Genomic DNA, 25,104 nt, shown 5'->3' with positions numbered 1-25,104 from the left:
TCGACTAATTTTTAAAGCTTTTTGAACGATTGCTTAAATTCAAGTTAATTGTAGTTTTTAGGACTCTCTATATGCCCTAACTAATGCAAGTTGGTTAGCCTTAAACTAATGCAGGTGGGCCCTACATCCTATGTGTAACTAAGCTGTGCATCATAAAGAAAACCACGGGTTGACTATATGCTTCCTAGTCTAGCCATCAGTTCGACTAAATGTCTAACCGATCGACTCGATGCCTCCTAACTCTAGGGACACTCACATGACAGGACACACCATATCAATACAAATCAAGACAGCCCCCTAACTCTAAAACACCCCAAATATCTAGGACAAACTCCTAACCCTAGGGGAAGATCTTTTGAAAAAGGTTTTGAAGAAGTTTTTTGTATTTTTGGAAGGTTTGACAAATTTACTTTTAAAGGTTTGGCTGGACCTGGGGATGTGGATCCCAAGCTGCACTACGTACCTCTTGAAAGAGGATCAAGCCAACGTAGTTCGAAACAGATTTTCTAACTACTCCTAATGACTCAAGATTTTTGAGATTTTTGGTTTTTCAAATGTTTTTGATGTTTTTGAGTGTTTTTGAAATATTTTTGTTGTTTTCAAGTATTTTTGAAATGTTTTTGACACCAGAGAATAGAATCCTATCATCATAAGGGTAGGGTAGACTTCTGGAATCCCGCAAAGGTCGGACAGCATCCTATGCTTTGCGGGGGAAAAAGACAGAAACACGACTCTGCAAGGGTTGGACAGCATCCTATACCTTGTAAGAGCGGATAGAAGAACATGATCTGATGAAAGGTTGGATAAAATCCTAACCCCTATGATGATAGAATTTTATTCCTGAACAAGAGGACTGACTCTCTAGACTAAGGACGGATTCCTATGCTAGTGGACTATCAAACAAAAATAAAGCTCACAAGTAATAAGGAAAAAAAAGACCCTGTGCATATTTGGCAAAGGAAAAACACCCAGCCGGGCCGGACTGCTGCCTAGCCCTAGGGTGCAACAAATGTGCAACCCAATACCCATAAGGGTAGGGGTATGCTGCCAAGCCGAGTAAGGTGTTCTCCCAAAACCAAACGACGCACAAAGATGAGGTTTAGCAAGAGAATGAGACTGGGTAAGTCTCTTAGACACAGAGGTAGGATAGAAAAAAATGCTAGCAAGACTGGACAAGTCTCCTAAACATAAGGATGGGCTCCAAGTAACCTTATCATTGCCCAAACAATGATAAGAAAATGAGATAACTGACAGACCAAGTTGGTCTTCGACTAGAAAAGGGTTTAAGACCTGTGAGACTAGAGGTAGTCTCCTAGGGGTTGACTTAGGTTGATTCATTAATGAGACAATGCCTGTCTCCAAAGATTTGGATCTAAAAGACTAGGCAAGTCTTTTGAGAAAATGGAATGCTATTTGGACTGTGCAAGTCCCCCTAGAGATGGGCTTGAAATGACAAAGGAAAGAAACCTGAAAGACTTAAACAATCTCATAAAATAAAGAAAAGATTAGAAGGGAAAACATTACTAGGACTATGCAAGTCCTCTAAAATAATGGGCTCGGGATGACTCCTTCATAGCCCTCGCAATGAAGGGACAAGTGTCTAAAGACATCTAAAAGGCTGGCATAGCCTACTAAATAAAAGAGGGGAGAATGCTACTAGGACTTAATAAGTCCCCTAAAGTGATGGGCTTGGGCTAACGCCTTCATCGCCTTTTAAAATCTGCAAGCAGCATCGATAAGGCCCCGTTTGTTTCGGATTTTGAGAACCGATTGTGAGTTCAAAACTGATTATTGGATTTGAAAATCCAAAACAAACAGGGCCTAGATATCACTATTCAAGTTTCACCAGCTCTATTTAGTGTGCAAACCTGGGACGCTCTTGAGGCCATCTTGCAGAGGACAACTTTAGGTATGGATGGGGGTTGTCGAGCCCCATGTTTCTGCTGAATTCATTTGTTAGCTCCACGAGCTTGTACTTATCTCGGCCGACACTTTTATTCGAATTGTAGTAGCCAAGCCATGCTTGATAAGCTGCTTCTTTGTTCTTCATCTCTACATGGGATAGTGCTCGTTCTACTTTCTTTCTGGTGTCTAGATCAATTGGAGATAATGGAGCCTTTGTCATTGGCAAATCCTTGACAGTAGCTAAGAAAAAATCCTCCCAAGGTGCCAGCAACAATATGTTGTTCCCTTCTTTACCTTCCCGACCGGTTCTACCAAGTCGATGAATATATTGTTCTCTATCAGTCGGCACATCCACCTTTAGACTTTCGGAACTCATCAGAAACTCTGGTTCTGTAACTCTGTGGCTTTCTAGAGTGGATCTCCCTCACATTCAGTTTCAACTCGGAAAGAAGGTTGGCAACAAGTCTTGTGACCATTGCAGTCGTACAAAATACAAGAACCTTATAGTCAACATCCTCTGAAATATGCTGTGTCAGAATTCCATATAGTATTGAAAAATGCTTGTCTAGCGGAGCAACTTAATGCATCTGTGTAACCTGTGAGTGCGTCTCCTCACTACCCTCTTCAACTGTATTGATAAATTCATGGTCTCTTTTCAAAGCAATGTAACAAATTTGAAGGACCTCTTCTGGAACTGTAGCAGAAAATAGAAGTGTCTGTCGCTGTTTGGGAACAGCAGCAATGAGCTTTTCAATATCTCTTCGAAATCCCATATCCAATAAATGGTCAGCTTCATCAAGAACAAGCACTCTTACGCCCTTGAGACAAGTTGCAAATCCTGGTGTATTCTCAATATGATCTTTAAGCCTTCCAGGTGTAGCTACAAGAATCTGGCAAGGGTATGCTTGCATGCGTTTCTGTTCCAGGGGTAATCTTGTGCCTCCTATTACAACTTGGACACCAATAGATGGATGATACTTCAACAGTGCATTAGCCTCTGTAGCAGCTTGAGTTGCAAGCTCTCGAGTTGGGCATATAATAAGCACATTTATTGGGGGTCTCTTTTGATCACGATCAGGAGGAGGCAATTTTACAATGGCCTCAATTGCAGGAAGCAAAAATGCTACAGTCTTTCCAATGCCGGTCCTTGCCTTGGCCAGTACATCCTTGCCTTCAAGTATGACAGGTAGAGTTGCCTCCTCTAGTCTTGCTTTTGATTCTTCTTCTCTCTCTGTTGAAAAGATTTGAGTCAATTTCCTCTTCTCGGAGCTGCTGTAAACAACTTTCTTTGAGCAATTGACCGAGATTCATCAAAATCCTTAATAAGGCAATTCTCCAAGAGATGCCAGCGATGGAAAATTTTCTACAATATCAACTTCCCACAAGTGCTAAAATCTCTCCTAGAACTCAAAAATATGTCATAGAAAGCACCATTTCCTTGAATGTTTGAGCCCATGGAGATATATCACAGCCAATTGTACATAATACGAACACAGAATCATATTGTGATGCCCTCACCGCCATACTCAACACCTGAGCCTGCATCTGTGCAGCCCTAACCTTTGCAGCCATGGCACGGCTAAAGAACTGCTCGCGAGAGAGCAATCTGATATCCTTTAAATACAAATCAAATGGGATTGACCCTCCCCGCACGGCCTTATCCAATGAATAGATCAAATCCTCAATTGCCAAATCCGCCGCTGTAGAATCGAGCATCTGATTCGACAGAGCATCACAAGGCTCGAAAACATCGTCAATTTTGAAATTCCCCTTGTTGAAAACCCTCCCCTCATTATCCCTCAATCCCTGATTCAACTCCTCCTCCCCTCGCCGCAGTGCCCTTGCATGTTGAAAAGCCCATACATCTCCGCCTCCTTGCTTCTTCTTAACGCGGTGATATCCGAATTGACCTTCTCCTGAAGTGTGTGGATTGCATTCCACCGGTAGATCTCCAACGGAATTTGACCAAAGAAGGTCTTGATCGGAACACAAGAGTATGCCGATGGCGAGGAAGTGACCAGAATCCGATCGGATTCTTGCCGGAGAAGATGAAAAAGGAGTTAGGTTTCTAGATCTAAATTCTCTCTCTAAAACCCTCACAGCTTCTCTCTCTAAAAAATAAAAGAACGAAAATCAAAAGTCCCCAAAAGAGAGAGGTGACCATCTATTTATAGAAAAATGGTTAATTTTTAACCCCCTTTAGTTTATTAGACAAGCCTCATGTGTATTTTAACTGATTTATAACAAAATGAGTGGCCCACAAGTAAAAGTCTTAATGAAATATTAAGAAATAAATTCTTATCCTTTTCCATTACCCAGGGACACCCCTCCCTGCAGATTATACATGCTTTATTTCCACCAGGCCACCTCCCAGCCAGGATAATGCGCACCCCTTCTGCTACACCATTTTACACTAAGCTACCTACCTCGCTTGTTCGCTAGGCAAATCGCGACGGATTTTTTTGAAATTTTAGAGGGACCTAAATGGGTCTCTAACCTACCCTAGGGAAGAATTTGGGTCACCAGATCATAGATTTACTCGGGTTTTAATCAAATCAAGTGCAAAAGGGGTTCGGTCAAAATGGGGTGTCTACATCCGCACTCTTAAAATCAGGAACAATTACTTTATCTTGAAGCTGCATTAAAAAATGTCAGTTCAATCAAAGAGCTAGTGGCAGAAAATGATAATTGTTAAATACTTATATCTCATGAGTACAATACCAAGACAATTGGATATGTAATAGACATTGAGCACGGCATGATCTAGCAAGGCAGAAGTTACCAAAGTAACATTGATAAACTCAGTAGCCTGGTAGCATCATGTCATAGGCAAACATACAAAAGTTAATGGAGAAAGAGATATTCTTTCGCATTAAAAGAAACTAAAGTAGAAATTCTAATGTCAGAATGCGTGTATGGGATCTGTCTGAGAAGTTTGGGCATGGACCAACATATATACTAATGGCATGATCGAAAATTATGACATCAATTACAAAAAATATGAAATGCGGCAGACCTGATAAGTGATCCTTACTCACCACCACAATTAGTTGCAGTGCTCCTAAAACATAGGCTGCCCAATATGCAGAATCACAAGCATAAAATGACCTATTGTCAAATGTTTCCATTGGTCCCCAAATTTAACAGAGATAGCAACAGCTGCTGTATTAAAAATTTAATCATGCAACTGAATATGGGTTGATGGGTCTAAAGCTCATGCAATACCAACATATAGTTTCCAATAAATAAAGCAAAAGCCAGGGCAAATGAATCAAGAACTTTTTTTCTAACTTGTCTTTATCCAATTGAAAATAAACGTCAATTCATAAGAATATGAGGCCTATAGATATGGGCACGGACAGACATTTATGCAAACATGTGCTCAGGTTCCAAAAGTTAGCACAGAGGATGACCAAGATGGACCAGCGATCTGAAAGATGCAATTTTGTTTTAGTAATATATAACACATGAATCTCAACGTACCTGAAATGAAAAAGATTGTATATTCATTTAGGCTCCGTTCTTTTCAACGTAAAAATGGAAGTAAAATTTGTTTTACGTTCATTTTTACAACATAAAACAAAATTTTCCTCCATTTTTATGTTGAAAGAAACAGAGACTTAGTGATAAAATTTGGTTTAGCATACAGAAAATATGAATTTTTAATTCTCATCAAACACAATATGGTTACTTGAAATTTTGGAGGGAAATATGATTTGAGGCTGGCATACTTCTCAAGAACACTAAGAATAGCATATACTGGATTGCTAACATTCTTCAAAATCTCTTCTACCTATGCCTCTTCTTCTCGTCCCAAAGCATATCCCAAGTAGTTGGGCGGGTCAATCCAAATGTTTCTACATATCGTTGTGAGAAACAAAATTGAATTAGTAACAGTAAGAAAGAAAAGCTAGAAAATAAACTAAATAAATCCAAGTAGAAGAAGATAGCATTTAAAAGGCCAAAATATTCAAATTCTATTTATCGATTTTTCTATCCTACCACTACCTTCCAACTTTTTTTCTTAATCCATCTTAGGAATACAATTAATATACAGATTTAATGCTGATAATAGTACCAATTAATTTGAACAACTAAACCCCACTAACACAGCCAAAAAGAAAAAAAAAGGAAAGGAAAAACGGAAAGGAAGAGAAATGGAATTCTAAGATGGATGGGAATTATATTACGATAATATATCGTGAAAATCAATCTAAAAAGAACAGGGCCTAATAGACTAAATTAAAATGGGATTAAACCAAACCTAAAGCTTTTTATAGCCAGGAAATAAGGTTTAGAGGAGCTGTGAAACTCACCATTCCAGGCAAGAAGTTGAAGCGGTTGAAGAACACCGACATGCTGATTTCTGGGGGAGAATGGTTGGCCGATATTTCCAAGGAAAGCTTCAGACCCTAAGCTAAGCCCCGTCTCAGATTGTTCGAGCACAGAGGGAAACGAAACAGAACTGAAAACCCTTGATTTCCTGAAACTTGCTGCAATTGATAACCCTAAGCTAAGCCCCGTCTCAGATTGTTGACGTGAATGGGTTTAATACGTTTAGGGTTTTGATTTGAGGTGAGAGGATGCTATGGTGTTTATGGTTATCATCTGAGGTTAGAGAAAGAGAGTTGTATAAAAATATCTCTGACGACCGAGAGGGGAATGGAGGACATCTGTATAAAAATATCTCTGAAATAAGGAGCAGAGAAATATCTGTAGTGGGTGAGGAGCAGAGAAATATCTGTAGTGGGTGAAAAAAGGAGAAGAAAATGTCATTTTCACCGTCCCATAGCTAGTATATACAGATTTGTGGGAGGGCAAAAAAGCGTAAATACCTTGCACACTGACGTGTTAAATTGACAGATTTTTTAAAAAATTCAAAAAATTCTCTAATTTCTCTTCTACTATATATATATATATATATATATATATATATATATATACTAGTAAAAAACCCGTGCGATGCACGAGCCGACAAAGAACTGTACGGACCACGTCATGGGTTGATCCAAACCGTCCATGTGATGGAACACAACATAAATAGGTTATGCCCCAAAAATCATTTCCATAGGCCGATCCGAGCCCTCCAATCTATGGATGTTTCCATAATTCCTCTTATCTTAAATCGGATGGTCAAGATCACCCTATAGTTTTTTAATTAAAAAACCATAAAGGAGGGGGGTAAGATCGAAATTATAGGGCTTTAATGGGTGCCTTTGTTAAAAGCATAAAGGAGGGGGTAGGATTGAAATTATATGAGTTGAATGGGTGCATTTGTTCAAAAAAGTCAAAAAATGTGAGGTGTAATTCTCACGTAATTTTCAAAAAAATAAAAAAAACTCTCCTCTTTTCATCCCAGCTTATTGTATATATATATAGGCACTAGAAATTCAAGAGATAGCATAGAGAGATATTAATACATATCTTAATTTATTGTCAGTGTTAGTTAGTGCATGTGTTTAGTTGGCTCTGGACATTACTAGTATGGTATCCCGTGTATTGACGTATGAATGTCTTCTTGCCCGAATTTTCGTATTTTTCGTATTTTTTTTTGTGTTTTTTCTTCTTCTTGGACAAAGTTAAAATTTTGTTTTTTCCTTTTACCTTTTAATCTTCTTCCTTTTCTACTTTTCGTTTGAATTTACAAGTTTTTCAAAATTTTGTTTTTCTTCTTGTGCTAATTTTACTATTTTTCCCTATTAGAGTAAAACAGCTATCGACATAAATTGCTATTGCTCATATGAGGAAAGTGTCTCTAGTCGGTCGGCTAGAGAACCTTCTCTAGTCCGCTGACCAAAAACACAGTGGGACCACATTGTTTGGATGATCCAAAGCATTCATTTGATGGGCCCTGCCATAGATAGGGTGTGCCCAAAAAATCAGCTCCGTAGGATCATCCTAACCCTTAGATTTGTGGAGGTTAAAATGGACGCGTATAAATCCAATATATAGATATGGTGTTCCCAAAAACACAGTGGTCCCATGTTATTTGGATGATCAAAGCAATCATTTGATGGCCCTGACAGACATAGGGTGTACCCAAAAAATCATCTCCACAGGATCATTATAACATTTCAATTTGTGGAGGTTAAAATGGACGTGTATAAACCTCTACTAGGATGATTCTAGTAGAGGTTTACATATGGTGTCGTCCGTCAATAGATTGGAGGGTTAGGATCGTCCTATGGAGATTATTTTATCGGAAAGGCCTATTTTCATCGAGGCCTATTCAAACAAGGTGGGTTCGAAGAATTTTATAAAAAATATACCTAGGTGCTCATATTTAAAAAAAAAACATAGTGTGTCCTACCTTACTTAAAGAACTAAACAATTTGTTTTTTTTTTTTTTTTTTTATGGGTAAGAACTAAACAATTGGGTAACTTGTTGGGTGTGTGGAGATGTGTTTTTTTATTTTTTATTTTTTTGAGTAAAGGCCTATTTACATCAGGGTCCAACAAATGAATGGGTTGGATCAAATATCCTAAATTTTCGATCTCATATCATCGTCCTTCAATGTTGGTTGCATTACCACTGTTTATCCCCCGACTCGTGATGAGCATGTGTGGATTGGAATCGCAGGTGGTGGCCTGCAAGGGAGTCCAACAGCTCCAACCCATTCTCGCCCGACTCCTCGTCTCAGGTGTCCTCTTCTACCAGCAGCCCCTCTCCAACCTTGTCCGCTTCCTCGCCTCCCAACCTCATTTCCTCTCCTATGCCCGCCTCCTCCTCCTCTACGCCGCCCCTCCCTCTTCCTCCTCCACCTTTCTATATAACACCATCATCCGAGCCTACTCTCGCACCCCTTTCCCTCACCTCTCTCTCCAAGCTTTCTCTACTATGCTCCGCAATTCCTTCAAACCTGACAATTTCACCTTTCCTTTCCTCCTCAAAGCCTCCGCTTCCCCCCTTGAAGGGAAGCAGATCCACGATCACATCCTCAAATCCGGCCTCCTCCCCCACGACCTCTTCGTTCTCAATACTCTCTTGAATATGTATTCCGTCTTCGGCGACATGGATTCTGCCACCAGTCTGTTTCGTGCCACCCCCTCCTTGGATGTTGTTTCCTGGAACACTCTCATCCATGGCTACGTCAAATCCGGGGCTCTCCACATTGCGCGCAGATTGTTTAATGAAATGCCCCTAACCCAAAGAAATGAGGTCAGTTGGGGTGCCATGATATCCGGATACGCCAGGAGTGGCGAGTTGGATGTCGCCCAGTCTCTGTTTGACAAAATGCCCATAAGGAGAAACACCGTGACATGGAATTCAATGATATCGGGCTTTGCCAGAAGCGGGCTATTATCGGTGGCTCGCAAGTTGTTCGACGAGATGCCTGAGAGGAACATAGTCTCCTGGAATTCGATGATTGCAGCTTATGCACAGAGCGGAGAGCTCGCGTACGCACAGCATCTGTTCGACGAGATGCCTGCGAGAGATGTTTTCTCTTGGAGTTGCATGATTTCAGGATATGCACAGAGCAACCGATGCAGAGATGCTCTGGAGCTGTTTAAAGAGATGCAGATTGAAAACCATTCACGACCAAACGAGGTCACCCTGCTCAGCGTGCTATCCGTCTGCGCCCAACTGGCAGCATTGGATCAAGGGAAGTGGATCCACATTTACATAGAAAAGAATGGGATGCGATTGAGTGATAACCTTGGGGCGGCCTTGATCGACATGTACGCCAAGTGTGGAAGTATAGAGACTGCGACTGAGCTCTTCTGGAAGTTGGATCGGAGAACCATTTCTGCTTGGAATGCTCTCATCACCGGCTTGGCCGTTAATGGGAATGCTCATAAGTCACTTCAAGTTTTCGGTGAGATGCAGAGATTGGGGATTCAGCCCAATGACATCACTTTCATGGGGGTATTAATGGCGTGCACACACGGAGGACTAGTGAACGAGGGACGCCAACACTTTGAAAACATGTCAAAGAGTTATGGAATTCAGCCTGAATTGAAGCATTACGGATGCATGGTCGATCTGTTGGGGCGAGCAGGGTTACTTGAAGAAGCAGAAGAAATTGTCAGAAACATGCCCATGAAGCCTGATGTAATGATATTGGGCACATTGCTTGGCGCTTGCAGGATTCACGGGAATGTTAGAGTAGCAGACAGAGTGCGTTGTGACTTTCTCAAATCGAGGTCTCTCCAAGCTGGTTGTCATGTTCTTCTATCAAATATCTATGCAGCCGCAGGTAGATGGGCTGATGCTTCAGAGATGAGAAAAATTATCAAGAGAAATGGCATACGAAAAGATCCTGGGTCTAGTTCGATCGAATTGGATGGAGCTGTTTATGAATTTATTGCTGGAGATCATTCCCACCCACAAACTGGCAAAATCCATTCGTGGCTGGATGGCATGAGAAGAAGATTGAGATCACAAGGATATTTTCCAGTTACGGCAGATGTTTTACTGGATCTGAGTGAAGAAGATAAAGAAACTTGGCTCTCCTATCACAGTGAGAAACTTGCAGTAGCATTTGCCATGATAAATGCCGCTCCAGGTTCCACTGTCCGAATTGTTAAGAATCTGAGGATATGTAGTGACTGTCATTCGTTCATAAAGCATGTTTCCAAGCTATGCTCGTGCAGAATTCTTGTGAGAGATAGGACTCGCTTTCACCATTTCGATGCTGGTTCTTGTTCCTGCAGAGATTACTGGTAAAATGGGGCCCGTGCAATATTATATATCGGCTCCAATAGCGTTTGGGTCACCGAGTTTCTAGAAGCATCCCAATAATAGGTCTCCATTCCTACCAGTTTCAGAGGAGCCGAGAAGATAAATTGTCTACTGTTTGTTAAGGGGATAAAGCAGAGTTGTGTTGGCATCCACAAAACCTTCAAATTCTCATCGATTTTTGAGATACATAAGCATGCGATCTCTTGCCTGATCTTTGAGCAGATGAACAAGCTAGCTTCATGCGGAACACAATTGTCTTGGATCTGTATGCATTGGGAGAGGCAATTAGAAGCCGTCAACTTGCACTCCAAACGATCCTGATGAATTTTCCTCCATTTGATTATCCAGTTAGCCTTTTCTTATTTAAGGGCCGAGGAAGTCATTTCATATTAGCAGAGTGGAAAATGGTTTCATGGTACATGATTACAAAAAGCTGCTTGTTGGGAAAGACTCGACTCAAAGAAACTAGATGGAGCATATCCCCTTGATGCATGCTTCTTCACCTTTGACGCTTTCCTATGCATAATTCTATCTCTATCTGAAACAAAATAAGTAGATGTTATTCACAAGCTTCGCACCTGGCCTTGGAAACTAGGATGCCTAGAGAAGAAGGCTATGAAAGGATGACTTTGAGCTGTAAAAACCTTGATTTAGGAGCAATCCTACTTTTAAAGTCGTCTATTGTGAAATATGGGAGCATCACATAGTGAAGTGGGTGACAGGTTTGGTCACAAAGACTTACAATGAGTAGGGGAGGAGTTCCTTCTTGGGCATAACAGTGTCGGCTTTTTGTGCAAGGACTGGACTTGGCAGAGAAAGCAAAGTTGTTTCATTCTTGGAAATACAGATGGCAATGTTGAAGGAAACCAGATGAGATCACTCTTATTGCTGTTTGTAATTGATCGCCTTCCTCTAGGGTGATAGAGGAGGGAGGTCATTGGTATCAATATGATCACTAGATAAAACATTTTGGTTGCGTGCGAGATTTTTTTTCCTAGGCCAGTTCGACGCTTATGATACTTGGAACTCTAATAGAGAACATTCCATGAAAACACTTCGTAGAAGATTCCTACTTTGTCAGCATTCCACCAAATTCAGGGCAACTTTGGTGATTGACTGGAGAACGGGTGGGAAAATACTTACTGGACATATGCACTCTCATGTCTTTTGTTTACACTTCTTCAATTAGGTATGACAATTCTTAAAATGCTATCCACACTGTGAAGAGCTCTGATTGATCTCTTGCAAGCAACTTCCCACATTGGAAACTATGTCAAGCTCCTCGCATTCGTCCAACAATCTCAACCCATTCAGGTGTGTTAATCATCTCTTCTCCCCTCCTCCACCCCTCTCTCTCTCTTGTTTTAATTATCGATTTCTGATTTCTTAAACATTCCTTAAGTTTTTGAATGTCATGATCAATGCTTGAGAACACCGTCAAAAACTTCTGCCTGCAAACTCAACTCAACTAAGCCTTTGCCCCAAACTAGTTGAGGTCGGCTAATGAATCCTTTAGAAAAATTTCATGAAGAAGGTGAAAGGATCTCCCAGGCTCAAATTGACTAAGTCTAATCCTGACACTAGTTGGGTTCGTCTACATGGATCATTTTCTTCCAAGGTCATGTTCTCTGTTATGTTCCTAACCCTCAAGTCTTTCCTCACTATTTCTACCCAAGTTGTTTTCGGTCTGCCCCTACCTCTTTTGACTCCATCAACTTGGCATGAGTCACTTCCTCTCACTGGAACATCCAAAGGCCTATGTTGGATATGCCCAAACCATCTTAAGCGGTGCTCTCTCATCTTCTCCTCAATTGGTGCCACCCCCTCTTTTTTACGGATGTCTTCATTTTTAACTCGATCTAACCTTGTGTGGCTGCACATCCATCTAAGCATTCGCATCTCTGCTACACTCATCTTATGCACATGCTACTTCTTGGTGGCCCAACATTCTAAGCCGTACAACATGGCTGGCTTCACAGTTGTCTTATAAAACTTTCCCTTCAACTTGGTAGGTATTTTACGTTTGCACAGAACTCCTGAAGCATGCTTCCACTTCAACCAACCTGCTCTTATTCTGTGGTTAACATCCTCTTTAATCTCTCCTTCCTTATGTAGGATTGAACCAAGATAGCGAAAGATATCCCTTGTAGGTAGCTCCTGTCCAGGCATATTTACTATATCCTTGCCCCGCCTCCTTACAGTACTAAAGTTACACTCCATATACTCTGTCTTAATCTTGCTCAGTCTAAAACCTTTGGATTCCAAAGTAGTTCTCCATAACTCTAACTTAGCATTAACTCCTGCTTTGATTTTGTCAATTAATACTATGTCATCTTCAAATAACAAACACCATGGCGCCCCGTTCTGGATACCCGTCTGGTTTGGTTTCTCCAATTAATACTATGTCAAAAACTTCTGTGACCTATATTATTGCTTTGGAAAGTTGAGAATTATAATGAGCAATATATTTTCAATTAGATTTCTCTGATTCAAATTAACCCCCCCTGTTAGAATATGTGAGATCTCACCAATAGGTTAGATTAGGTAGAATAAAATCACATCTTCCAATATTTGATTTGGATTAATTGGGGAAGATTATGCAGGGAGGCTAGATTAGGTATTGAGATTATCGTCTCATATCTTGTCAAATCTCTTTCCATAAATCTTGTGATACTAGTTTCTATGTTTATCCTCTTGAGTGATCTATAGAAACACTCATTAGGCTTGATTGTAAGATAAGTAAAGCTTAGTGGAAATCTTCAATATTTTACATGGTATCAAAGCCACCGATCTTGGAGTGACTACAAGACAAATAGCTCCTCTCTCCGGTGGACGGCCGATGTAGCCGTCCGCCCGGTCACCATTGCTCCCACATTCTCTTTCTCAAATTAACACCACTAGTACTGTCTTCCTTACCAGCTTCATTAGTTTCAATCTCCTTGCATCCTTAGCATAATTCCTTAGCATTCTTGTTCAATCTCCTTGCATTCTTTTCTCATCTAATTTTCAAGACTTTCTTGGTTGCCTTCAATAACCCCTCATCTTGTTGAATGCACCCCTCTCATCATCTTGTGCCAATTACACGGTCTCCTTATTTTGCTGTCAACACCTTCACAAATATAAAAAAAGGGGATTTGCATGTTCAAAACACATATTTGATATTTGCACACTTTTTTCCAAGGTCCAATTTTTTGCCGATAATTGTTGCCACCATTCCTAGCCGCTAATTGTCGCTTTCTCTTCTATTTCTTTCCTCTCTTTCTTTATATTTTTGTCTTTCGCCTATTTCGGTTGAGGTACCTCTTTGTGGTGCGTGCCCGAAATAGGAGCTCTACTCAGTTGAGGGGCCTCTCTCCTTGAGGTTCGTGCCTGAGAGAGCAATTTCTCTCTTTCATAAGGATTTGTATCCCAAGCTGACCCGTGAAGTCTGCCCATTGAGGTTTTCTTTTGCCCATAGAGGCCATTTCTTGCCTATTCCGGCATTCGTTCATTGTGACTCATTTCTTGCCCATTCCGGCATTGGTCCATTGTGACCCATTTTCAGAAGGTTCGATATTCTAATCGGACTAATGACTCGCCCATTCAGGCTTGAGTCCAATTCAGTTCATTGAAGCTCTTTGCGGCTTACCTTTTAATGCGACACATTCTTCAACTACAGGCGGCCATCATTTTCAACAATATTGGCAACATACATCAAGCAAACATCAATCGTGACAACGTGCAACAAAATTGGCAAATTTTTACATTTTTTGGGACATATTCATTGTAATCAAACGTATATTGATTTTCAATCCATATACGTTTGAGGGGGCATGTTAGAATATGTGATATCTCACCAATAGGTTAGATTAGGCAACTATGGTTTGATTAGGTAGAATAAAATCACATATTCCAAGATTTGATTTGGATTAATTGGGGAAGATTATGCAGGGAGGCTAGATTAGGTATTGAGATTATCTTCTCATATCTTGTCAAATCTCTTTCCATAAATCTTGTGATACTAGTTTCTATGTTTATCCTCTTGAGTGTTCTATATAAACACTCATTAGGTTTGATTGTAAGATAAGCAAAGATTAGTGAAAATCTTCAATATTTTACACCCCCCCCCAAAACTCAAAATAAATAAATAATAATAATAATAAAATAAAATAAAATAAAATCAATAAACTATATAGTTATGTTTTTTTGTAAATTTACGAGATTAGCGCATGCAGTCAATTTTGTTTCGGTTGATTGAGTTTATGAATTTGTATATCTTACTCAATTGGCAGACTACTGCAAGGCACCTTGCAAACTGGACAGTGGCAATATTTCAAAAGCAAATATCACAAAGAGGGGATCTGTTCTTGATACCGAAAATAAGAAGGAAATAATTACCCTTTCAGACAAAATTGTGTTTCGTTTCTTTTCTCCTCATGTATGTTCAGTCTCCTTATCTACATCCTTTTTATTTTTTATTTTGATCTAAAGTTTGCTTATGTGTTTTTTTTTTCAATTTTTGTGTACATTTATCTGTTGAAAAAAGGAAGCAAATGGTAGAAGAGCTGTTATCTCATTTCTGAATCTCTTCTATCCTTGCTCGGCTAATCCATATTTATGATGATATCTTCTTTTTTTTTTGAATGGTAACTGAATATATTATAAAGGGAGAGACCGAAAAAGTCCCCCCGCACACCCCACTAAAACAGAATTACACAAAAGAGAAAAGGAAAAAGAAAAACAATACAATAAGAAATTAAGGGGGCAGAAAGTCGTAAAGCTCTAGAGCCTGTTTGACAGCACCCGCTTTAGCCAACTTGTCAGCGACTTCATTAGCTGATCTCCTTTATGATGATATCTCTGGCAGTTCATTCAATCCAAAATAATTAAGCAAGTGATGCTTCGCTCCCCTCTCTTCTGTGATATCTTCAACATGAAATAATATTTAGAATCTTATAGCAATACTTCTTCCTTAATCGATACCACATTAATGAAGAATGAATTAATTGACAGTGCCAAATGGAAGCTTGTCCTTGGTGGTCTCACATTTTTGTAGAATTGAATTTCTTGCTATTTGCTACCATTAGCTTATGGGATCTTCATGAAAACATAAATATATTGATCTTCCATGTCTGTTTTTTATAGAAATTTTCTGTTTAGTTTTCTTTTTTTGAATGGAAATGAGAATTTTGCTAAAAAGCAAGAGAAGGTGACAATCCCCGAGGTACGAGATGGTCAACATACATCAAGAAACAAAAGATCAGATAAAAAATCAAGCTGTAAATGGAACAAAAACAACATCTATCATCAACCATTAGGGGAAGGAAAATCTAAAAGCTCAAGGCGCGACCTATTGACTCCGGAGCGGGCAAACTGTGTTAGAGTTTATGTCCTAAAGGCCAATAATTATTGTATTGAACCTTAATTTATAAATGAAATTCATGACATCTTATTGGGTAATAAAAAAGGAATGTGTGATGTGCTTGTTAGAGTGTATGCGCTAAAAGCCAATGTTTTATATATTCTTTCATTTCATTTTATGACATCTACCGGGTACTTTACGAAGTGTTTGATGTGCTTGTTTACTTTTGACACACGTTCCTCCTTGGGCAGCATCATAGGAATGGTCATGTCCATGGATTCATAGATCCTAAGGGGCAAGGAGATGTGATATTCTAGCTCTTTGTAGATCTAAAACATTTGTGGTTGGGGTTGAGACTAGACATCTCTTTCTGTACACAACTAGCATCGGAGCTGCCTTTATAACGAGTTGGGGTGACTTATCTTGATCATTAGGGCCGTGGAACCTAAGGTAGTATGGGTGCGTTGAATGGTTCACACACTGAATAGGATCATTTATAGAATAGCCCGTGGACAAGGATATGGATAAGGCCATTTTGTCAGTTAGGACCCTTTATATGTTATACCTGAGGGATCATATTGGTCTATGGGCCCACCTTATGGCTTTGATCTATCTCATAGTGGTCCCGGTTCAGGGTCAGTACGGGTAGTGCTAGGTCCTAGGGTAACCCATGGGATCAATAGGGATGCCCAACAAGGAATCATCTACACCTTTCAAAGAGGGAAGCCATTCACAGTTTCGAATTATTTGAATTTCTCCCAAAATTCCATGAGAATTACATATCACTTTTTTTGACTTTTTTTAACAAAAGCACCCATTCAACCCACATATTTTCAATCCTACCCCCTCCTTTATGCTTTTTAACAAAGGCACCCATTCAAGCCACATAATTTCAGTTCTACCCCATCCTTTATGCTTTTTAAACTATGGAAACCTCTATAGATTGGAGGGCTAGGATCAGCCTATGGAAATGATTTTACGGGCACAACCTATTTCTGTTGTGTTCCATCACATGGACGGTTTGGATCAACCGATGATGTGGTCCGTACAGTTCTTTGTCAGCCCGTGCATCACAAACCGTCCATGTAAAAAAAAAACCTGTGTGAGGCACGGGCAGACAAAGAACTGTACGGACCACATCATAGGTTGATCCAAACTGTCCATGTGATGGAACACAACATCAATAGGTTGTGCTCGTAAAATCATTCCCATAGGCTGATCCTAGCTCTCCAATCTATAGGGGTTTCCATAATTAAAAAAGCATAAAGAAGGGGGGTAGGATTGAAATTATGTGGCTTTAATGGGTGCCTTTGTTAAAAAGCATAAAGGAGCAGGTAGGATTGAAAATATGTGGGTTGAATGGGTGCCTTTGTTAAAAAAAGTAATTGATGTGTAATTCTCATAGAATTTTGGGAGAAATTCAAATAATTCTCTCATTTTCTCTTATGCTATATAATAGAGACTAGTAAAAAAGCCCCGTGCGATGCACGGGCCGACAAAGAATTGTATGGACCACATCATAAGTTGATCCAAACCGTCCATGTGATGGAACACAACATCAATAGTTGTGCCCGTAAAATCATTTCCATAGGCTGATCCTAACCCTCAAATCTATAGAGGTTTCCATACTTAAAAAGCATAAAGGAGGGGGGATAGGATTGAAATTATGTGGCTTTAATGGGTGCCTTTGTTAAAAAGCATAAAGGAGGGCGTAGGATTGAAAATATGTGGGTTGAATGGGTGCCTTTGTTAAAAAAAGTCAAAAAAAGTGATATGTAATTCTCATAGAATTTTGGGAGAAATTCAAATAATTCTCTCCTTTTCTCTTCTGCTAGTATATATATATATATATATATATATATATATATATACTAGTAAAAAAGCCCGTGCATCGAACTGTACGGACCACATCATAGGTTTATCCAAACCGTCCATGTGATGGAACACAACAAAAATAGGTTGTGCCCGTAAAATCATTTCCATATGTGGGTTACCTGTGCAGGGAGTTACCTGCGCATTAGTGGCTTAAAAAGCCACAGATTGGTTCGTATGCCGGGTCCACTTTTGCGGGGTCCAAAAAAGGGACCAATCAGTGGCTTTTTATGCTACTAATGTCCAGGTAACTCCCTGTATAGCTGCACAGGAACACTTTTCTCATATATATATATATATATATATATATATATATACTAGGTTGATCCTAATCCTCCAATCTATAGAGCTTTCCATTATATGTTGTTCCTCTTAAGGTGCCCGGAATTCATCAATATTTTGAAAGGTGTCCTGAATCCGTAGTATTATGTAACATATGCACCCAATCCGTAATGTTTGCAAAAACAAAAACGCCACCATGACTTTGTCCACTTTTTTTTTATGAAAAAGCCATAAAGGAGGGGGTAGGATTGAAATTATGTGGCTTTAATGGGTGCCTTTGTTAAAAAGCATAAAGGAGAGGGTAGGATTGAAAATATGTGAGTTGAATGGGTGCCTTTGTTAAAAAAAGTCAAAAAAATGACGTGTAATTCTCATAGAATTTTGGGAGAAATTCAAATAATTCTCTATTTTCTCTTTTGTTATATAGATATACTAGCAAAAAACCCCATGCGATGCACGGGCTGACAAAGAATTGTACGGACCACATCATAGGTTGATCTAAACCGTCCATGTGATGGAACACAACATAAATAGGTTGTGCCCGTAAAATAATTTCCATAGGCTGATCCTAGCCCTCCAATCTATAGAAGTTTCCATAGTTGTTGTTCCTCCTAAGGTGCCCAGAATTCGTCAATATTTTTACAGGTGTTCTGCATTCGTAATATCAAACTTCCCGTAATTTGACCCCAACATAGTAAATAAGGAAAAGTAGTTTTTTCGTCATCGATAGGGGTGCAACTTGGGTCTCAACCCGACCCAACCCGAGGAACCCATATTTTCCAACCCAACCCGATTTGCAATTTCCTCAACCCGACCCAACCCAACCCAACCCGATTTCCAATTCGGGTTGGGTTGGGTCAGGTTGACCCGATTTGATATGGTGCCAATTGTTGACCACCTCAACTCAAGCCGGGTTGTTTTGGATTTTGAGAACCAATAGTGAGTCACAAATAATCAGTTTTTAACTCACAATCGGTTCTCAAAATCCAAACCAAACAGGGACAAATAATTAACAAAGGGAAATGTTATCCGCACTACTATATTTTGATGATCACACTCCTCACTTTATTAAAGTACGGTATGGCCCGCACCATAGGATTATCCAAACCGTCCATTGTGGACCGTGGAGACTATTTCAATGTTGAAAAAAAAAAAAAACTCATATACATAACTTCTTCAGATGGAACCCAAATTCGAGTTTCAGGTCAGGTCAGGTTGCCCAACAGCCCAACCCGACCCAACCCGTTTTCCAATTCGGGTTGATTTTTCCCAACCCAATCCAACCCGATTTGCGAAAAAGCTTAACCCGATCCAACCCAAATTCGGGTTGAACCCGACCCGCGTGGGAACATCCAAGTAACAACGATGGTTTCAAATTATATATAGTGCTAATGTCCTCACTACCATATTTTATAATGGCACTACTCACAGTATTTTGATGATCGCACTCCTCACTTTATTAAAATGTACTGTATGGCCCGTACCATAGAATGATCCAAACCGTCCATTAGATGGGCTACTGCCTACATAGGTTGTGCCCCAAAAATAATTTTCATAGGTTGATCTGAACCCTCCGATCTATAGAGGGGTTATAGGTTGATCCAAACCGTCCATGTGATGGAACACAACATCAATCGGTTGTGCCCGTAAAATCATTTCCATAGGTTGATCCTAGCCCTCCAATCGATATAGGCTGATCTTAGCCCTCCAATCGATAGTGGTTTCCATAATTGTTTTTCCTCTTCGGGTGCTCGGAATCCGTCAATATTTTGCAAGTGTCCTGCATGAGTAATATAAAGTAGTTCTTTCGTCATTGTCATATGTCTTTACCTCTTCTTGGTAGTTTTTTTCGTAATTGTCATCGACAGGTACCCTGTGTCGCTACTTTTCGTATGTAGATTACGATTTTACCCTCAAATAATTTCTCATAGAGATAGATGCTAGATATCAGCAAAGGGGTTAATGGTAAAAGAGTAATGCTAACGTGTAAATCTCAGATAAAAAGAAAAGAAATTCCTTTTTTCTCTAGCTATATATATATATATATATATGAGGAAAGTGAAGCTACATCGCCGGTGTAGCTAACTTAGCTACACCGCTGGCTTAAAATACAATGGGCCCACATTGTTTTGGTGATCCAAAGAATTCATTTGATTGGCCCTCATATAGATAGGGTGTCCACCAAAAATCAGCTCCATAGAATCATCCCAACCCTACAATTTGTGGAGGCAAAAATGAACGTGTAAAAACCTTCACAAATTTGTCCATTTTTGCCTCCACAGTTTGAAGGGTTGGGATGATCCTATGGAGCTGATTTTTGGTGGACACCCTATCTATGTGAGGGCCAATCAAATGAATTCTTTGGATCACCAAAACAATGTGAGCCCATTGTATTTTAAGCCGGCGGTGTAGCTAAGTTAGCTACACCGGCGGTGTAGCTTCACTTTCCTATATATATATATATATATATATATATATATATATATATATATATATATATATATATATATATATATAGAGAGAGAGAGAGAGAGAGAGAGAGAGAGAGAGAGAGAGAGAGAGAGAGAGAACATTTCCTACACACTTGTGTAGGTAAGTTGCCTACACACTAGCTTAAAATACAGTGGGGGCCCACATTGTTTGGGTGATCCAAACAATTCATTTGAATGATCCTCACATAGATAGGGTGTCCACAAAAAATCAGATCCATAGGATCATCCTAACCATTCAAACTATGGAGGCAAAAAATGGACTAATTTGTGAAGGTTTATACACGTCCATTTTACCTCCACAAATCGTAGGGTTGGGATGATCCTATGGATCTAAATTTTTGTGAACATCCTATCTATGTGAGGACCATTCAAATGAATTGTTTGGATCACCCAAACAATGTGGGCCCCCAGTGTATTTTAAGCTAGTGTGTAGGTAACTTACCTACACACTAGCTTAAAATACAGTGGGGACCACATTATTTGGGTGATCAAAACCATTCATTTTTAAGGCCTTCTCATACATAGGGTATCCAAAAAAAATCAGATCCATAGGATCATCCTAACCATTCGAACTTTGGAGGCAAAAAATGAACTAATTTGTGAAGGTTTAAAGACATCCATTTTACCTCCACAAATCGTAGGGTTGGGATGATCCTATGGATCTGATTTTTTGTAAACACCCTATCTATGTGAGGGCCTTTAATATGGATGGCTTGGATCACCCTAACAATGTGGGCGGCCCCCACTGTATTTTAAGCTAGTGTGTAGAGAACTCTCTACACATTTGTGTCGGAACCGTTTTCTCTCTCAATATATATACATACTAGTAAAAGACCCTGTGCGATGCACGTGCCGACAAAGAACTGTACGGACCACATCATAGGTTGATCCAAACCGCCTATGTGATGGAACACAGCATCAATAGGTTGTGCCTGTAAAATCATTTCCATAGGCTGATCCTAGCCCTCGAATCTATGGAGGTTCCCATAATTAAAAAAGCACAAAGGAGGGGGGTAGGATTGAAATTATGTGGCTTTAATGGGTGCCTTTGTTAAAAAGCGTAAAGGAGAGGGTAGGATTGAAAATATGTGGGTTGAATGGGTGCCTTTGTTAAAAAAGTAAAAAAAAGTGATGTGTAATTCTCATAGAATTTTGGGAGAAATTCAAATAATTCTCTCATTTTCTCTTCTGCTATATAGTATACAGATGTATGTACTAGTGTGACGCACGGAGGCGAGGCAAAATTGGAAAGTGATATTGCTGATTTAACATGCATTTTACCCGAGTAAAGTTGATTTATTTGAGGCATATAGCCATGTTTTCCTTAAGAGGAATACGATTAAAAGCATTAATCAGTATCCTTCTTGAAACATCTCAAGTGACTTTAATCAAGATTGCATATGATGAATGCTTCATCTGTTAGTGCAGGTGAGACTCATTAAAGCGAAGAGTTAAAAACTGAATTTGTGTCAAAACCAAAGCAACATACCTATGATGTGGTCCATACAGTTCTTTGTCGGCCTGTGCATCGCATGGGGTCTTTTTCTAGTGTGTGTGTGTGTGTGTGTGTGTGTGTGTGTGTGTCTATATTATATATATTATATATATATAGCATAAGAGAAAAGAAGAGATTTTTTTGAATTTTTTAAAAATTCTATGAGAATTACACATCACTTTTTTGACTTTTTTTAACAAAGGCACCCATTCAACCCACATATTTTCAATCCTACCCCCTCCTTTATGCTTTTTAACAAAGGCACCCATTAAAGCCACATAATTTCAATCCTACCCACCTCCTTTATGCTTTTTTAATTAAAAATCTATAGGGTGATCTTAACCATCCGATTTAAGAGGAACAACATATTATGGAAACCTCTATAGAATGGAGGGCTAGGATCAGCCTATGGAAATGATTTTTGGGGTACAACATTTTTATGTTGTGTTCCATCACATGGACGGTTTGGATCAACCTATGATGTGGTCCGTACAATTCTTTGTTGGCCCGTGCATCGCATGGGTTTTTTTTACTAGTATATATATCTACTACAATAAGCTGGGATGAAAAGAAGAGAGTTTTTTCCATTTTTTTGAAAATTACATGAGAATTACACATCACATTTTTTGACTTTTTTGAACAAATGCACCCATTCAACTGATATAATTTCAATCCTACCCCGTCCTTTATGCTTTTAACAAAGGCACCCATTAAATCATATAATTTCAATCCTACCCCCTCCTTTATGCTTTTAACAAAGGCACCCATTAAAGCCATATAATTTCAATCTTACCCCCTCCTTTATGGTTTTTAATAAAAAATCTATAGGGTGATCTTAACCATCCGATTTAAGAGGAATTATGGAAACATCTATAGATTGGAGGGCTAGGATCAGCCTATGGAAATGATTTTTGGGGCACAACCTATTTATGTTGTGTTCCATCACATGGACGGTTTGGATCAACCTATGACGTAGTCCGTACAGTTCTTTGTCGGCCCGTACATCGCACGGGTTTTTTACTAGTATATATTATATATATATAGAGGAATGGAAACTAAGGGAATTATTTCAATTTCTCCCAAAAATATGTGAGAATTACACATCACTTTTTTGACTTTTTTTAACAAAGGCACCCATTCAACTCACATATTTACAATCCTACCCCCTCCTTTATGCTTTCTAACAAAGGCACCCGTTAAAGCTACATAATTTCAATCCTACCCCCTCCTTTATGCTTTTTAACAAAGGCACCCATGAAAGCCACATCATTTCAATCTTACCCCCCTCTTTTATGCATTTGTAATAAAAAAATCCATAGGTTGATCTTAACCGTCCAATGTAAGAGGAACAACATATTATGGAAACCTCTATCGATTGGACGGCTAGGATCAGCGTATGGAAATGATTTCTGGGGCACAACCTGTTGATGTTGTGTTCCATCACATGGACGGTTTGGATCAACCTGTGATGTGGTCCGTACAGTTCTTGAGCAGGGTACGGGTCCAAGATTCGTGACCCGTAAATTTCCCCGGTTCATTTTGACCTGGCCCGTATCACCCGGACCCTTACGGGTCGGGTCAAACCCTCCCATATTTTTCAAAATCTTTTTGATGGGCCAAGAAATTAATCTCTTCAAATCTGCACTGGTCTATCCCCCACAGTTGGTGGGCCCAAAAAATAATTTCTTCAAATCTTTGAACGAGGTAGGCCCCACCTGTATTTTTCAAAGTGCATTGTACGCATCGCCCCATGATCCAAACTCTCCATTTGATAATCATAGCCCTCTGATCTAAAGAAAAACTGCATATTACAGAAACCTTTATAGATTGGAGAGTTATGATCATCTAATGGAAATGATTTTTGGGGCACGGCCTATTTACATTCTGGCCCATCACATGAATGGTTTCGATCATCCTATGGTGTGGGTCGTGCATTAACATTAAGGCCAAATTGTAGGCCCCACCTAGATTTTTCAAATGAAGTTTGCGGTCAACGCCATAGGATGATCCAACCCGTCCATTTGATGGGCCGCGACGCAAATAGGTTGTGCCCCCAAAATCATTTCGATGGGATGATCGCAACCTGATCTATAAGGTTTTTGTAATATGCAGTTTCTCTATTGTCTATCATGAGAAGCTAAATATAATGTTTTCCTACTCCCCGTGCATCGCACGGGGTGTCCCACTAGTGTGTGTGTGTGTGTGTGTGTGTGTGTGTGTGTGTGTGTATATAGAGGAAAATGATTGTGAGCTTGAAGCTCATATAGCTTATATGAGCTTGAGGGCCCAAATACATGTGGGCCCACATTGTTAGGATGATCCAAAGCATTCATTTGAAAGACCCTTACATAGATATGGTGTGTACAAAAAATCAGCTCCATAGGATCATCCTAACCCATCCAAAAAATCAGCTCACATGTATTTGGGCCCTCAAGCTCATATAAGCTATATGAGCTTCAAGCTCACAATCATTTTCCTCATATATGTGTATATATATATATATATATATATATATATACTGTCAATCGGGCCGAGCTTGGGCGGGCTTGAGGTGCTCAAGCTCAGCCTATGTCTATACAACAGGCTTAGGGCCGAGTTCGGGCCTGACTAAATTAGAAAATTTGATTGCCCAAACTCAGCCCAAACTCCACAACGGGCTTTAGGCCGAGTTCGGGCTTGCCCATCACCTCTTATTTTTTGCACGAGAAAAGACTAAGCCAAGCACAGAAAAGCCAATTTCATAGAAAGCCATTAAACTTGTTGGCTTTGGCATGTGAGAAAAGCCACACCGATTGATTTTTTGCCAGATTTGTCTTATTCATTTAATAAATCTGAGGTCGAACTATAGCCTATAGGATATGATGATCCAAACCGTTCATATGGAGTGGGCTGAAGAGGGGCAAAATAAAGAGAGAAAAAAACCTATTTAATGTCGAACTATAGCCTATAGGATATTAATGTTTAAGTAACCTATTTAATTAATATCTCCTGATTTTTAAGGGCATAAGAAATCGTGAAAAATTATATAGTTAAT

At 39.6% G+C, this 25,104-nt stretch overlaps 2 pseudogenes across 1 annotated transcript; one reads left to right on the top strand and one right to left on the bottom strand.

Moving 5' to 3' along the window:
• Nucleotides 1–1,713: 1,713 nt before the first annotated feature.
• On the bottom strand, nucleotides 1,714–5,033 carry LOC143878099 (DEAD-box ATP-dependent RNA helicase 31 pseudogene; annotated as a pseudogene).
• Nucleotides 5,034–8,394: 3,361 nt separating this feature from the next.
• On the top strand, nucleotides 8,395–15,151 carry LOC143879133 (pentatricopeptide repeat-containing protein At2g29760, chloroplastic pseudogene; annotated as a pseudogene). The gene is made up of 2 exons (XR_013251123.1): nucleotides 8,395–11,902; nucleotides 14,860–15,151. The product of XR_013251123.1 is annotated as a pentatricopeptide repeat-containing protein At2g29760, chloroplastic pseudogene (transcript).
• The last annotated feature ends 9,953 nt before the right edge of the window (nucleotides 15,152–25,104 follow it).

Source organism: Tasmannia lanceolata, unplaced genomic scaffold (assembly GCF_043159265.1).
Source record: "Tasmannia lanceolata isolate RefF3 unplaced genomic scaffold, GAP_Taslan_0.1 ptg000006l, whole genome shotgun sequence".
NCBI lineage: Eukaryota > Viridiplantae > Streptophyta > Magnoliopsida > Canellales > Winteraceae > Tasmannia > Tasmannia lanceolata.
This window is presented reverse-complemented; position numbering and strand designations above follow the sequence as displayed.